The sequence below is a fragment of the Dendrobates tinctorius genome, unplaced genomic scaffold, assembly GCF_039654945.1.
Source record: "Dendrobates tinctorius isolate UK_male_01 unplaced genomic scaffold, ASM3965494v1 ptg000223l, whole genome shotgun sequence".
NCBI lineage: Eukaryota > Metazoa > Chordata > Amphibia > Anura > Dendrobatidae > Dendrobates > Dendrobates tinctorius.
Genome location: NW_027361890.1, coordinates 325,149 through 338,747, shown reverse-complemented (window position 1 = coordinate 338,747; position 13,599 = coordinate 325,149). Strand labels below are relative to the sequence as shown.

The window sequence follows — 13,599 nt, the reverse complement described above, 5'->3', positions numbered from 1 at the left end:
AGGAGCCACTGCAGGGATGAAGGCCTGATGTGTAGGTTAGAGATGCACACAAATGGCAGAATGAGGAATCCTGAATGATAGAGAGGAAGGTCCAGAATGTTGACTTACCAAGGATGGGGGTGTTAGTCCAGTGTACACTGATGTGGTCTGGAGACCTGTATGTTTGAGGGTCTGTAAATAGCTATATGTCAGCGTTATAAGTCAAATGCCTTCTTTGGTATTAAATTGTATAAACAAATTAGAACTGTTTTCCTGTGACATGACTTTTTGTCAAGGCTTCTAGTAAAGTGCTCAGTCCTGACCACAAAATAGTGTCTCAACATCTGGTGTACCATCTCTTCTTTAAAGAGCCATGGAGCTCATTCCCACATCAGAGTAGAACCCCTGCACCTCTTACCAGATAGTATCCAGGAATTAACTAGTCTTACGGGGTGTGGTGAAACTGTAAGGCTATGTGCACACGTAGCAGAAAATTTCTGCTTAAAAACCGGACTCCCTTCCCTGTGCGTTTTTTGCGCAAAAAAAGCGCGTTTTTTATGCTTTTTTTCCGCACTGTTCCTGACACATAGAAATAGCCAGAAATGTGGAAAAATCTGTGAAATTAATGAGCATGCTGTGTTTTTTACCGCGAAGCGGTTTTTTCGCGGTAAAATGAATGGGAAGCTTATTTTTAGCTTTTTTTGAGCAGATTTTTTGGCAAATCCGCTGAAAAAATGCTGTGTGTGCACACAGCCTTAGAGGTAGACTACCAGTTGTCCAAACTGGACATAACACATCAGCACAATAATAACAGGAACATACTGTAGACACATTAGGTACTTACTGTAGACACACTACGTACATACTATAGACATACTAGGTACATCCTGTAGACACAGTAGGTACATACTATAGAAACACCAGGTACATACTGTAGACACTCTAGGTACATACTATAGACACACTAGGTACATCCTGTGGACACACTAGGTACGTACTGTGGACAAACTAGGTACATACTATAGACACACTAGGTACATACTATAGTTACGCTAGGTACATACTGTAGACACACTAGGTAGGTACTGTGGACACACTAGGTATATATGGTAGACACACTAGGTACATACTATAGACACACTAGGTACATACTGTAGACACACTAGGTACATACTGTAGACACACTAGGTACATACTATGGACACACTAAGTGCATACTGTAGACACACTAGGTACATACTGTAGACACTCTAGTTATTTTCTATATACACACTAGGTACATACTATAAAAACATTAGGTACATACTGCAGACTGTTGGCAGCGGATTATTCAGGATACTCTCCAAGCGTGTGACAACAGAGCTTCTTTATTCAGGAAAAGTCAGGAACAATATATGATAAGCTTAATAGATCAGGAATAAATCATTTCTGTGTCTCTATCTGTGAAGCATCTGCAGCAGGCTGCTTCTCTAATACACAGACACAGTAAAGCAGGAAATACAGTCACATGCTCTCCCTGTGTGAGCCTCTGGGAGGTTTTTTTTGTTTGTTTGTTCTAACTTTATGCACAGAATACAAATCTAGCAAATAATCACTCATAGACCGGAATGGAGTTGTTGCACCAAATATATTCCAATACCCCCACAAAACAACTACTTATCCTGCTGGTCCCATTGCGATTCTGAAGTCCACAAACTTGGCTCTTGATAATGGCTTTATCATGCCATCAGCTATCATCTTGTCAGACTCGCATTAACCCCTTCCTGACATCAGACGTACTATCCCGTCCATGGGACCCGGACCCCTATGCCCATAGACGGGATAGTACGTCTACCGCGATCAGCGGCGCCCACGTGGTGAGCGCCGCTGATCGCGGCCGGGTGTCAGCTGATTATCACAGCTGACACCCGGAACAATGTGTGAGGGGCGGTCACGGACCGCCCCCGACACGTTAACCCCTTGCACAACGCGATCAAACATGATCGCGGTGTACCGGGGGTTAAAGGGAAGCATCGGCAGGGAGGGGGCTCCCTCCGTGCTTCCCTGAGCCCCCCATGGCAGCGCAATGTGCAGCGCTGCAGCGGGGGGCTCCTTTCCTGCAGGCCCCCGAATCCAAGATGGCGACGGGGGCCTTCGGGGGCCTGCAGGAAGCTGACTTCCTCAGTGCCTGCAAAGCGCAGGCATGAGGAAGCCTTCTGCACTGCCTGTGACAGATCGCTGATCTGTCACAGTGATCTGTGATGTGACAGATCAGCGATCTGTCACAGGACAGTGATGTCCCACCTGGGACTATTTAATAAAGTAAAAAAAAAATTAAAAAAAGTGTTAAAATAAATTTTAAAAAAATCGTCAAATAAATTAGAAAAAAAAAATATATATTCCCCCAAATAAATCCATTTTTTAGAAATAAAAAAAAAACAATAAAAGTACACATATTAGGTATCGCCGCGTCCGTAACGACCCGCCCTATAAAACTGTCCCATTAGTTAACCCCTTTAGCGAACCCCTTAAAAAATAAAAATAAAAAACGAAGCAAAAAATAATGATTTATTATCATACCGCCAAACAAAAAGTGTAATAACGCGCGATCAAAAAGACGCATATAAATATCCATGGTACCGCTAAAAACGTCATCTTGTCCCGCAAAAAACGAGCCACCACACAGCATCATCAGCGAAAAAATAAAAAAGTTATAGCTCGCAGAATAAAGCAATGCAAAAATAATTATTTTTTATATAAAATAGTTTTCATTGCATAAAACCGACAAAACATAAAAAAAGACCTAAATAAGGTATCTCTGTAACCGTACTAACCCGAAGAATAAAACCGCTTTATCAATTTTATCGCACGCGGAACGGTATAAACGCACCCCCCCAAAAGAAATTCATGAAACGCTGGTTTTTGTTCATTCTGCGTCCCAAAAATCGGAATAAAAAGCGATCAAAAAATGTCACGTGCCCGAAAATGGTACCAATAAAAATGTCAACTCGTCCCACAAAAAATAAGACCTCACATGACTCGGTGGGTCAAAATACGGAAAAATTATAGCTCTCAAAATGTGGTGATGCAAAAACTATTTTTACAATAAAAAGCGTCTTTTAGCGTGTGAAAGCCGCCAAACATAAAAACTGCCATAAATAGTAAATCAAACCCCCCCGTTATCACCCGTTTACTTAGGAAAAAATAATAAAATTTAAAAAATGTATTTATTTCCATTTTTCCATTAGGGTTAGGGTTAGGGCTAGGGTTAAGGTTAGGGTAGGGCTAGGGCTAGGGTTAGGGTTAGGGCTAGGGTTAGGGTAAGGGCTGAGATTAGGGTTAGGGGTGTGTTGGGGTTCGGGTTGGAGTTAGAATTGGGGGTTTCCACTGTTTGGGCACATCAGGGGCTCTCCAAATGCAACATGGCGTCTGATCTCAATTCCAGCCAATTCTGAGTTGAAAAAGTCAAATGGTGCTCCTTCCCTTCCAAGCTCTGCCATGCGCCCAAACAGTGTTTTACCCCCATATGTAGGGTATCAGCCTACTCAGGTCAAATTGCAAAACAATTTTTGGGGTCCAATTTCTCCTGTTACCCTTAGGAAAATAAAAAATTGGGGGCAAAAATATCATTTTTGTGGAAAAAAATGATTTTTTTATTTTCACGTCCGAGCGTTATAAACTTCTGTGAAGCACTTGTGGGTTCAAAGTGCTCACCACACATCTAGATAAGTTCCGTGGGGGGCCTAGTGTCCAAAATGGGGTCACTTGTGGGGAGTTTCAATAGTTTAGGTACATCAGTGGCTCTCCAAATGCACATGACACCCGCAGACCATTCCATCAAAGTCTGCATTCCAAAATGTCACTGCTTCCCTTCCGAGCCCCGACGTGTGTCCATACAGTAGTTTTCTCCCACATATGGGGTGTCAGTGTACTCATGACAAATTGGACAACAACTTTTGGGGTCCAATTTCTCCTGTTACCCTTGGGAAAATGAAAAAATTGGGGACTAATTGATCATGTTTGTGGAAAAAATACGATTTTTTTATTTTCATGCTCGGGCAATATAAACTTCTGTGAAGCCCTTGGGGGTTCAAAGTGCTCACCACACATCTAGATAAGTTCCTTAGGGGGTCTCGTTTCCAAAATGGGGTCATTTGTGGGGGGTTTCCACTGTTTGGGGACATTAGGGGCTCTCCAAAGGCAACATGACACCCGCAGAACATTCCCTCAAAGTCTGCATTCCAAAACGTCACTACTTCCCTTCCGAGCCCCGACGTGTGTCCATACAGTAGTTTTCTCCCACATATGGGGCGTCAGCGTACTCAGGACAAATTGAACAACAACTATTGGGGTTCAATTTCTCCTGTTACCCTTGGGAAAATAACAAAATTGGGGACTAATTGATCATGTTTGTGGAAAAAATACGATTTTTTTATTTTCATGCCCTGGCATTATAAACTTCTGTGAAGCCTTTGGGGGTTCAAAGTGCTCACCTCACATCTAGATATGTTCCTTGGGGGGTCTAGTTTTCAAAATGGGGTCATTTGTGGGGGGTTTCTACTGTTTAGGTACATTAGGGGTTCTCCAAAGGCAACATGACACCCGCAGACCATTCCATCAAAGTCTGCATTCCAAAACGTCACTACTTCCCTTCCGAGCCTCGACGTGTGCCCATACAGTAGTTTTCTCCCACATATGGGGTATCAGCATACTCAGGACAAATTGGACAACAACTTTTGGGGTCCAATTTCTCCTGGTACCCTTGGGAAAATAAAAAAAATGGTGACTAAAAGATCATGTTTGTGGAAAAAATACAAATTTTTTATTTTCACGCCCGGGCGTTATAAACTTCTGTGAAGCCCTTGGGGGTTCAAAGTTCTCACCGCACATCTAGATAAGTTCCTTAGGGGGTCTAGTTTCCAAAATGGTGTCATTTGTGGGGGGTTTCCACTGTTTTGGTACATCAGGGGTTTTCCAATTGCGCCATGGTGTCCGATCTCAATTCCAGCCAAAAACGTCAAATGGCGCTGCTTCCCTTCCGAGCTCTGCCATGCGCCCAAATAGTGGTTTACCCCCACATGTGGGGTATCAGCGTACTCAGGACAAATTGCACAATAACTTTTAGGGTCCTGTTACCCTTGGAAAAATAAGAATTGAGGGTGAAAAGATCATTTTTGTGGAAAAAATATGATTTTTTAATTGTACGGCTGTATGTTATACACTTCTGTGAAGCCCTTGGGGGTTCAAAGTTCTCACCACACATCTAGATAAGTTCCTTGGGGGGTCTAGTTTCCAAAATGGTGTCATTTGTGGGGGGTTTCCACTGTTTTGGTACATCAGGGGTTTTCCAATCGCGACATGATGTCCGATCTCAATTCCAGCCAAAAACGTCAAATGGCGCTGCTTCCCTTCCGAGCTCTGCCATGCACCCAAATAGTGGTTTACCCCCACATGTTGGGTATCAGCGTACTCAGGACAAATTGCACAATAACTTTTAGGGTCCTGTTACCCTTGGGAAAATAAAAATTGGGGTGAAAAGATCATTTTTGTGGAAAAAATATGATTTTTTAATTGTACGGCTGTATGTTATAAACTTCTGTGAAGCCCTTGTGGGTTCAAAGTTCTCACCACATATCTAGATAAGTTCCTTGGGGGGTCTAGTTTCCAAAATGGGGTCACTTGTAGGGGGTTTCCACTGTTTAGGTACATCAGGGACTCTCCAAACGTGACATGGCGTCCGATCTGAATTCCAGCCAATTTTGCATTGAAAAAGTCAAACGACGCTCCTTCCATTCTGAGCTCTGCCATGCGCCGAAACAGTCGTTCCCCCCCACATATCAGGTATCAGCGTACTCAGGACAAATTGCACAATAACTTTTGCAGTCCAATTTCTCCTGTTACCCTTGGTAAAATAAAAAAAATTGAACCTGAAGTATTTTTTTTGTGAAAAAAAGTTAGATGTTCATTTTTTTTAAATATTCAAAAAAATTCCTGTGACGCACCTAAAGGGTTAATAAACTTCTTGAATGTGGTTTTGTGCACCTTAAGGGGTGCAGTTTTTAGAATGGTGTCACTTTTGGGTATTTTCTATCATATAGACCCCTCAAAGTGACCTCAAATGTCATGTGGTCCTAAAAATAAAATGATGTTGTAAAAATGAGAAATCGCTGGTCAACTTTTAACCCTTATAACTTCCTAACAAAAGAAAATTTTGGTTCCAAACTTGTGCTGATGTAAAGTAAACATGTGGGAAATGTTAGTTATCAAGTTTTTTGTGTGCCGTATCTCTGTGATTTAGGGGCATAAAAATTCAAAGTTGGAAAATTGCGAAATTTTCAAAATTTTCGCCAAATTTCTGTTTTTCTCACAAATAAACGCAAGTTATTTGAATGAAATTTTACCACTAACATGAAGTACAATATGTCATGAGAAAACAGAATCACCAGGATCCATGGAAGCGTTCCAGAGTTGTGACCTCATAAAGGTACAGTGGTCAGAATTGTAAAAATTGGCCCGGTCATGAACGTGCAAACCACCCTTGGGGGTGAAGGGGTTAAACAAACTCGAGTGCACCACGTTCCACTAAGTCACGTAAGTGGTGATGTTTTACACCAATGTGCTTAGTCCTTGCACTAATCTTCTCACTGCTGGCAAGTTTAATGCATCTCTTGTCATGATTGTGGCTCTGGTTCAGGAAGTGTTCTGACCATATAAGAAAGGTGTCTAGCTGGGATACCTTTGTTTGGCCTTTCTGATCTCCTGACTGGAGGTTGACTTGGTTCTTCTGTGTCTTCGTTGGTGGCTTCAGAGCTTTGACCGCCGAGACCCGAACCAACCACCAGGATGCAATGACTGACACCACAACCAGCAACTTGAAAACGTTTACTTTTATTTAACATCAGTAAACCAGACTTAGTTATCTTTTTTGGCAGGGGTCAGTCACAGATTTAAACATATGGCCCGAGGGGCCTATAAACTTGCCATAAAGCACTTTGCCCCCCCCCCCCCCGGTCCCCTAGGGGCAAGTTTGCCTTTGAAAGGATACTTGACACCATCAATCCGCTGTGACTTTAACTTATGCAAACAAACGAAAATTTAGTGTGGGAGGGTGGTAGAACCAGCTCCGGATCTCAGATGAGGAGAGAGACAGGAAGCCAAGTTGCTGCAGTTTTATAATGAATGGGAGGGTCCTTCACTGGGAAGGGAAGCACATCCTGAACACCACGTCACTGCAGTGAGTTATCCCCAGCATGACCAGAACGGGCCCGGCGATCAGGGGTGCATCGTCAGAGATAGCTGAAGCGCCCCGCATCCATACTTCAGTGTTTTCCTTTTTGGCATCTGGGTTTGGTGATTGAGATTCTTGTTCTTGCTTCTTAGGTTGAATAACTGGTGTAACTTCATGGAATTTGAGCGATATAGAGTTTTCATGAGTCACTATATCTCTGCTGATTGTTACTGTGTTAGTTTTTGGGTGCAGGATTCTGTATCCCTTTTGAGTTTCGCTATAGCCCACCAGAACCCCTTGCTTTGCATGTGATTGGCACTTGGAATGGTTTTCTTTGGGAACATACACAAACATTTTGCTTCCAAATATCCTGAGGTGCTTCAGGTTAGGCTTCTCGCAGTTCCATAGCTCATATGGAGTTTTATTTGTGGCTTTACCTGGCACTCTGTTTTGAAGATAGCTGTCATGATGGCTTCTCCCCAATACATTGTAAGTAGATTGGCATCAAACAACATATTTTTCGGACTATAAGACGCACCGGACCATAAGACGCACCCCAATTTTCAGAAGGAAAATAGGGAAAAAAAATAATAATGTGTCAAATGGGAGTCCGTCTTACAGTCCGAATTCAGCTTACCTGGGAAGGGATCCGGCACAGGTGGAGGAGTGGTCACAGGGGTCATTCAGTGGTCCAGGCTCGTGCAGTGGCGGCTCTGTGCTGGGGCAGGTTGGTTGTGCTGGAGCAGCTGGGCTGTACTGGGGCAGCTGGGCTGTGCTGAGGCAGGTGGGCTGTGCTGGGGCAGGTGGGCTGTGCTGGAGCAGCTGGGCTGTGTTTGGGCAGCCGGGCTGGGCTGGGTCAGATGTGCTGGGGCTGGGGCAGCTGTGTTGTGCTGGGGCTGGGGCAGCTGTGCTGGGGCTGGGGCAGCTGTGCTGTGCTGGGGCAGCTCTGCTGTGCTGGGGCTGGGGCAGCTGTGCTGTGCTGGGGCTGGAGCAGCTGGGCTGAGGTAGCTGGGCTGTGCTGGGGCTGGGGCAGCTGGGTTGTGCTGGGGCTGGGGCAGCTGTGCTGGGGCTGGGGCAGCTGTGCTGTGCTGGGGCAGCTGTGCTGTGCTGGGGCAGCTCTGCTGTGCTGGGGCTGGGGCAGCTGTGCTGTGCTGGGGCTGGAGCAGCTGGGCTGGGGCAGGTGGGCTCTGTGGGGTGAGGGTGGCAGCTCTCTGTGCTCCGGTGCAGGGGCGGCGGCTCCGCCAGCATTTCCTCCAAGCCCGGAGGCCCCCGCACATCCCTTGCTGGCCGCCGCCATGTTGCGGTGGCCTCCGGGAACAAGGACGCCGGGAAGATGGCCGCCGGTCCGGGGACGGCGCATGTGCAGGATCAGATCTCATCCGCTGCCCCCACCGCACTACAGAGCCCCGCGGCACCCGCACCAGCCTCCAGCCATGATCGGAGGTTAGTATATTGCGACCATAAGACGCACCCCCCACTTTCCCCCAAAATTTTGTGGGAAAAAAGTGCATCTTATGGTCCGAAAAATACGGTACTTCTTCCACTTTCACAGAGAGTTAAGATCTTTCTGCAATGCCATTTTGTTCTGGGTTGTATGGAATGGTAGTCTAGAACACGATTCCATCCTTTTTCAAAATGGTTTGCACCTTACCACTTGTGTATTCGGTTCCATTATCTGCACGCAGGGCTTTTGGCATTCTTCCAAATTTGTTAAACACTACAGCAAGATATTCAAGTTTCTGTGGAACATCATCCTTACTGTGAAGCAGGTAGACGACTGTACAGTGGGTACAGAAAGTATTCAGACGCCTTTACATTTTTCACTCTTTGTTTCATTTGTAAATTCAAAAAAGTTCATATTCTTCTAATTAATGTACACTCTGCACCCCATCTTGACTGAAAAAAACAGAAATGTAGACATTTTTGCAAATTTATTAAAAAAGAAAAACAGAAATTTCACATAGTCATAAGTATTCAGACCTTTTGCTCAGACTTGATTTGTAAAGGCACACACCTATCTATATAAGACCTCACAGCTCACAGTGCATGTCAGACCAAATGAGAATCATGAGGTCAAAGGAACTGGCCAAGGAGCTCAGAGACAGAATTGTGGCAAGGCACACATCTGGCTAAGGTTACAAAATAATTTCTGCAGTACTCAAGGTTCCAAAGAGCACAGTGACCTTCATAATCCTTAAATGGAAGAATTTTGGGACCACCAGAAGTCTTCCTAGACCTGGCCATCCAGCCAAACTGAGCTATCGTGGGAGAAGAGCCTTGGTGAGTGAGGTAAAGAACCTGAAAATCACTGTGGCTGAGCTCCATAGATGCAGTAGGGAGATGGGAGAAAGTTCCACAAAGTCAACTATCACTACAGCCTCCACCAGTTGGGACCTTTATAGCAGAGTGGCCCGACTGAAGCTTCTCCTCAGTGCAAGACATATGAAAGCCCGCATAGAGTTTGCTAAAAAACACATGAAGGACTCCCAGACAAATTCAAATTCAAAGAAGGTTTATAGGCAGGACTAAATGTACATTAGTTTTGCCAAAGCAAGTGTACAAAAGGGAATAGGAATAGGGATAGGGACTGTAGGGATGTTGGGTAGGGGCTGTAGGAAAGGTGGATGGGGGCAGATCCAGGATGGGGCTATAGAAGTCCATGGCATAGGGAAGGTGGATGGGGGGATGGGGCAGATCCAGGGTGGGGCTATAGAAGTCCATGGCATAGGGAAGGTGAAGGGGGGGAGAAATAAGATTCTCTGGTCTTATGAGTCAAAGACTTTTTCATGATCATTCTAAGCGGTATGTGTGGAGAAAACCTGGCACTGCTCATCACCTACCCAATACAATCCCAACAGTGAAATATGGTGGTGGCAGCATCATGCTATGGGGACGTTTTTCAGCTGCAGGGACAGGAAGACTCGTTGCAATTGAAGGAAACATGAATGCGGCCAAGTACAGAAATATCCTGGATGAAAACCTCTTCCAGAGTGCTCTGGACCTCAGACTTGGCCGAAAGTTCACCTTCCAACAAGGCAATGACCCTAAGCACACAGCCAAAAAAACAAAAGAGTGGCTTTACAACAACTCTGTGACCATTCTTGTCTGGCCCAGCCAGAGCCCTGACCTAAACCCAATTGAGCATCTGTGGAAAGACCTGAAAATGGCTGTCCACCAATGTTCACCATCCAACCTGACGGAACTGGAGAGGATCTGCAAGGAGGAATGGCAGAGGATCCCCAAATCCAGGTGTGAAAAACTTGTTACATCATTCCCAAGAAGACTTATGGCTGTACTAGCTCAAAAGGGTGCTTCTACTCAATACTGAGCAAAGGGTCTGAATACTTATGCCCATGTGATATTTCAGTTTTTCTTTTTTAACAAATTTGCAAAAATTTCTACATTTCTGTTTTTTTTCAGGCAAGATGGGGTGCAGAGTGTACAGTAATGAGAAAGAAATGAACTTTTTTGAATTTACCAATGGCTGCAATGAAACAAAGAGTGAAACATTTAAAGGGGAATGAATACTTTCCGTACCCACTGTATATCTGGAGTAGTAATCAATAAATGTGAAAAATTATCTAGACACAATAGGTACATACTGTCGACACACTAGGTAGAAACATATAACATAATGTAAAGGGCTAGTGTGGCCCATCTTCCTTACAGACATAATCACTGTCTTTTGGGTGATCAAATGCATGAACACAGTAATATACAGATAAAAGGAAAAGGAAGAAACAGAATATAAATATTAATATACTAAAAATAATGCTGAAAATAAAAGGTCAGTATGAAGCGTAGATATGTTAGCTGTATATTGATAAAACCAATAGCACCAGTTATTTGGGATTCTTGAAACGTTAAAGTTGTAATCCTAAATTACATTGTCCAGAATTGAAAAATAAATACATGGCTACAGTACTTTTTTTGGGGGGGAACAGCGACACATCTGTCCTTAGGTTGTGTTTCGTCTTGCAGCCCATGTCCGGTGAAGTGAATTGGTCAAGCTAAAACACCACAAAAAATCATGTGGAGGTGAGGGGCTCAGAAATTGGCAGGAAATAACTACATTTTACCAATCGTTGACAAATATGGTGCAAGTGAGAATCGTGCAAATAGGACTGATGTTGGCATAACTTTCCTGCTTCCTAAAATTGCATCCAACTCTAATAAATGAATCATGATGCAGTGAGACATTAAACGATACTGTGGCTTGTCCACACTGATAGAAAAATTAGAAAAGCAATTATCAGACAGGTTGGAGCACAATGTGTACTTTCCCTAGGGGTATTTGGTGGGGGCTGAATAAAGACTGTCACTAAGCGCTAGACAAAAGGAGATGCTACCGTGTAACTAATGGATAAGGACTTACACCCTGTGTGAACCAGATCCAACTGCACATGCAGATACAGGTCTGCTGGGACAACTGCGCAAATCTACAGGTTTATTATATTCATTGTAAGTTTAATTCATTATATTAATTATAACACTACCCTAATTGTGTTCAACTATTTGCAATTACAGTAACTATTGTAGAGAAGTCAGCAAAGTAATTGTATTATAAAGGATAATATAAGGGATTAAATATAAGAAGATGTAAAGGAAGTTAATGTGTATTAAAGGTAACCTGTCACTATGGGTCGCCTGCCAGGGCAGTGGGGTACTCAGTACCGGGCCGGTATCTCAGAGGGAAGTGTCACAGTAGTGGTGACCCGGTCCGTGGCCCTGGGCGCCAATGTAAAAGAGTTGAGAGTGTGGCTGATGATTAAAGTTTATGAAAAATGGGTCGCCCTCCCAGGGCTGTGGGGTACTCTGTACCGGGCCGGTATCTCAGAGGGAAGTCTCACAGTAGCGGTGACCCGGTCTGTGGCCCTGGGCGCCCATGTAAAAGGGATTAAGTGATGGAATAAAGTTTATGAGTGAATGATTCGTGACGCCACCAGTGGTGTTCGGCAGTGAAGGTGTTAAGCCAACGCTGCAGACAGATCCTCTGGGACAGATGGTGTGGTGCAGCAATGATGTTGTAGCCCTCCACAGGCAGGGCTGTAGTCCCAGGGCAGGGTAGATGAAGAGGGAAGGTGTTGAGGAAGAGGGTGTAGTGTTTGGCACAGAGATGTAGCAGTGCTGGAGAGGTTGCAGAAAGAAGGCAAGGACACAACAGGGTGCAGTTTCTTTACCTTTTCTTTGCTTGGCAAATGCAGTCCAGAGTCCAGATTACAGATGGCACAGGAGCTGGTTAGCCTGGAAGCAACTTAGGAATCTCTCTAGGCAGATGGGTTGTGTAGTCTCCTTCCTAGCGCTTAGTTTTAGGTACTTGCAGTACAGTGTTACACTGAGATTCCACTTGCTTATCCTCTTTAGAACTCCCTCATATGGCAGACAGCTGTAGCCTTCTTCTTCTGGCTCACACGTCGCTGTTGTGCCTCCGAGTCTTATGTGGGAATAGAGCATTTACAGCTTCCTATTCCTCCGGTTTCTGTTGCAGGAACATCAGTATCCATACAACCTTGGATACCGGGCTCCAGATCATGCGCTATAGCTGGGGATGAGCCTCAACTCTCTGCTCAATCTCCCAGCTCTTCTCCTCTCGTCTACACACATTGCCCTCCTCACACAAACTCCTAATTTCCCCTTCCTGGCCCCCAGAGAGCAGCTCTTCCCTCAATTTTGGTCCACAGCTCCCTCTGCTGGCCTGGAATGGGAGCTGTGTTGTGTGCTGTACTTAACTGCCAGAGAGATCCTTTATTGCATCCAAGCATGACATTACACTCCCTAGGAGGAAGGTAATGCCACTGTGGTGACCATACTCCTGGGGACACCACATTCCCCCCTAGTACAATTCAGTACTCCCAGACTGAAGAAAAAAAAAACATGAAAACATATAAACAATTATAAATATAACAAGATTTCCAAAAAATAGTCCTGATGACAATTAGTCCAAGCGTCCGACGCTGCATCTGCTCTTGCTTCAGACATTCTCTTCCCCCACCTAGTTAACGTTTGGCCCGGCCCTGAGTTGCGCTGACTTACCGGCTGGATGATCGGGGGACGCCGGGACTGCAGGCCTCGGCTTCTCACTTCTCGCGTGCTGGCCTCTTCTCGCGCGGCACTTCACTTTTCATACTTTTTGGCTGGCTCCGCCCACGACAGCTCGCCCCTTTTGATTCCCGCGCGCGCCAAGCAGCGGGGTAATGGCGGCAATTGCACAAATAGTCTATGGCACAAAACACAGTCTCTGGCACACAGGACCCTGGGACACCGGGCTCCGTAAATCCTGTTCGTGATGCCAAAATGGGTCGCCCGCCAGAGCAGTGGGGTACTCGGTACCGGGCCGGTATCTCAGAGGGATGTATCACAGTAGCGGTGACCCGGTCCGTGGCCCTGGGCGCCCATGTAAAAGGGATTAAGTG

At 45.0% G+C, this 13,599-nt stretch overlaps 1 long non-coding RNA gene across 1 annotated transcript in view; it reads right to left on the bottom strand.

The window, feature by feature from the left end:
• LOC141059035 (uncharacterized) overlaps positions 1 to 11,395 on the bottom strand; it is an 80,960-nt gene extending 69,565 nt beyond the window's left edge. Inside the window, exon 1 of the long non-coding RNA XR_012222372.1 lies at positions 11,112 to 11,395. This is a non-coding gene — a long non-coding RNA (uncharacterized lncRNA). The remainder of the gene's footprint in view (positions 1 to 11,111) is intronic.
• Positions 11,396 to 13,599: the final 2,204 nt, after the last annotated feature.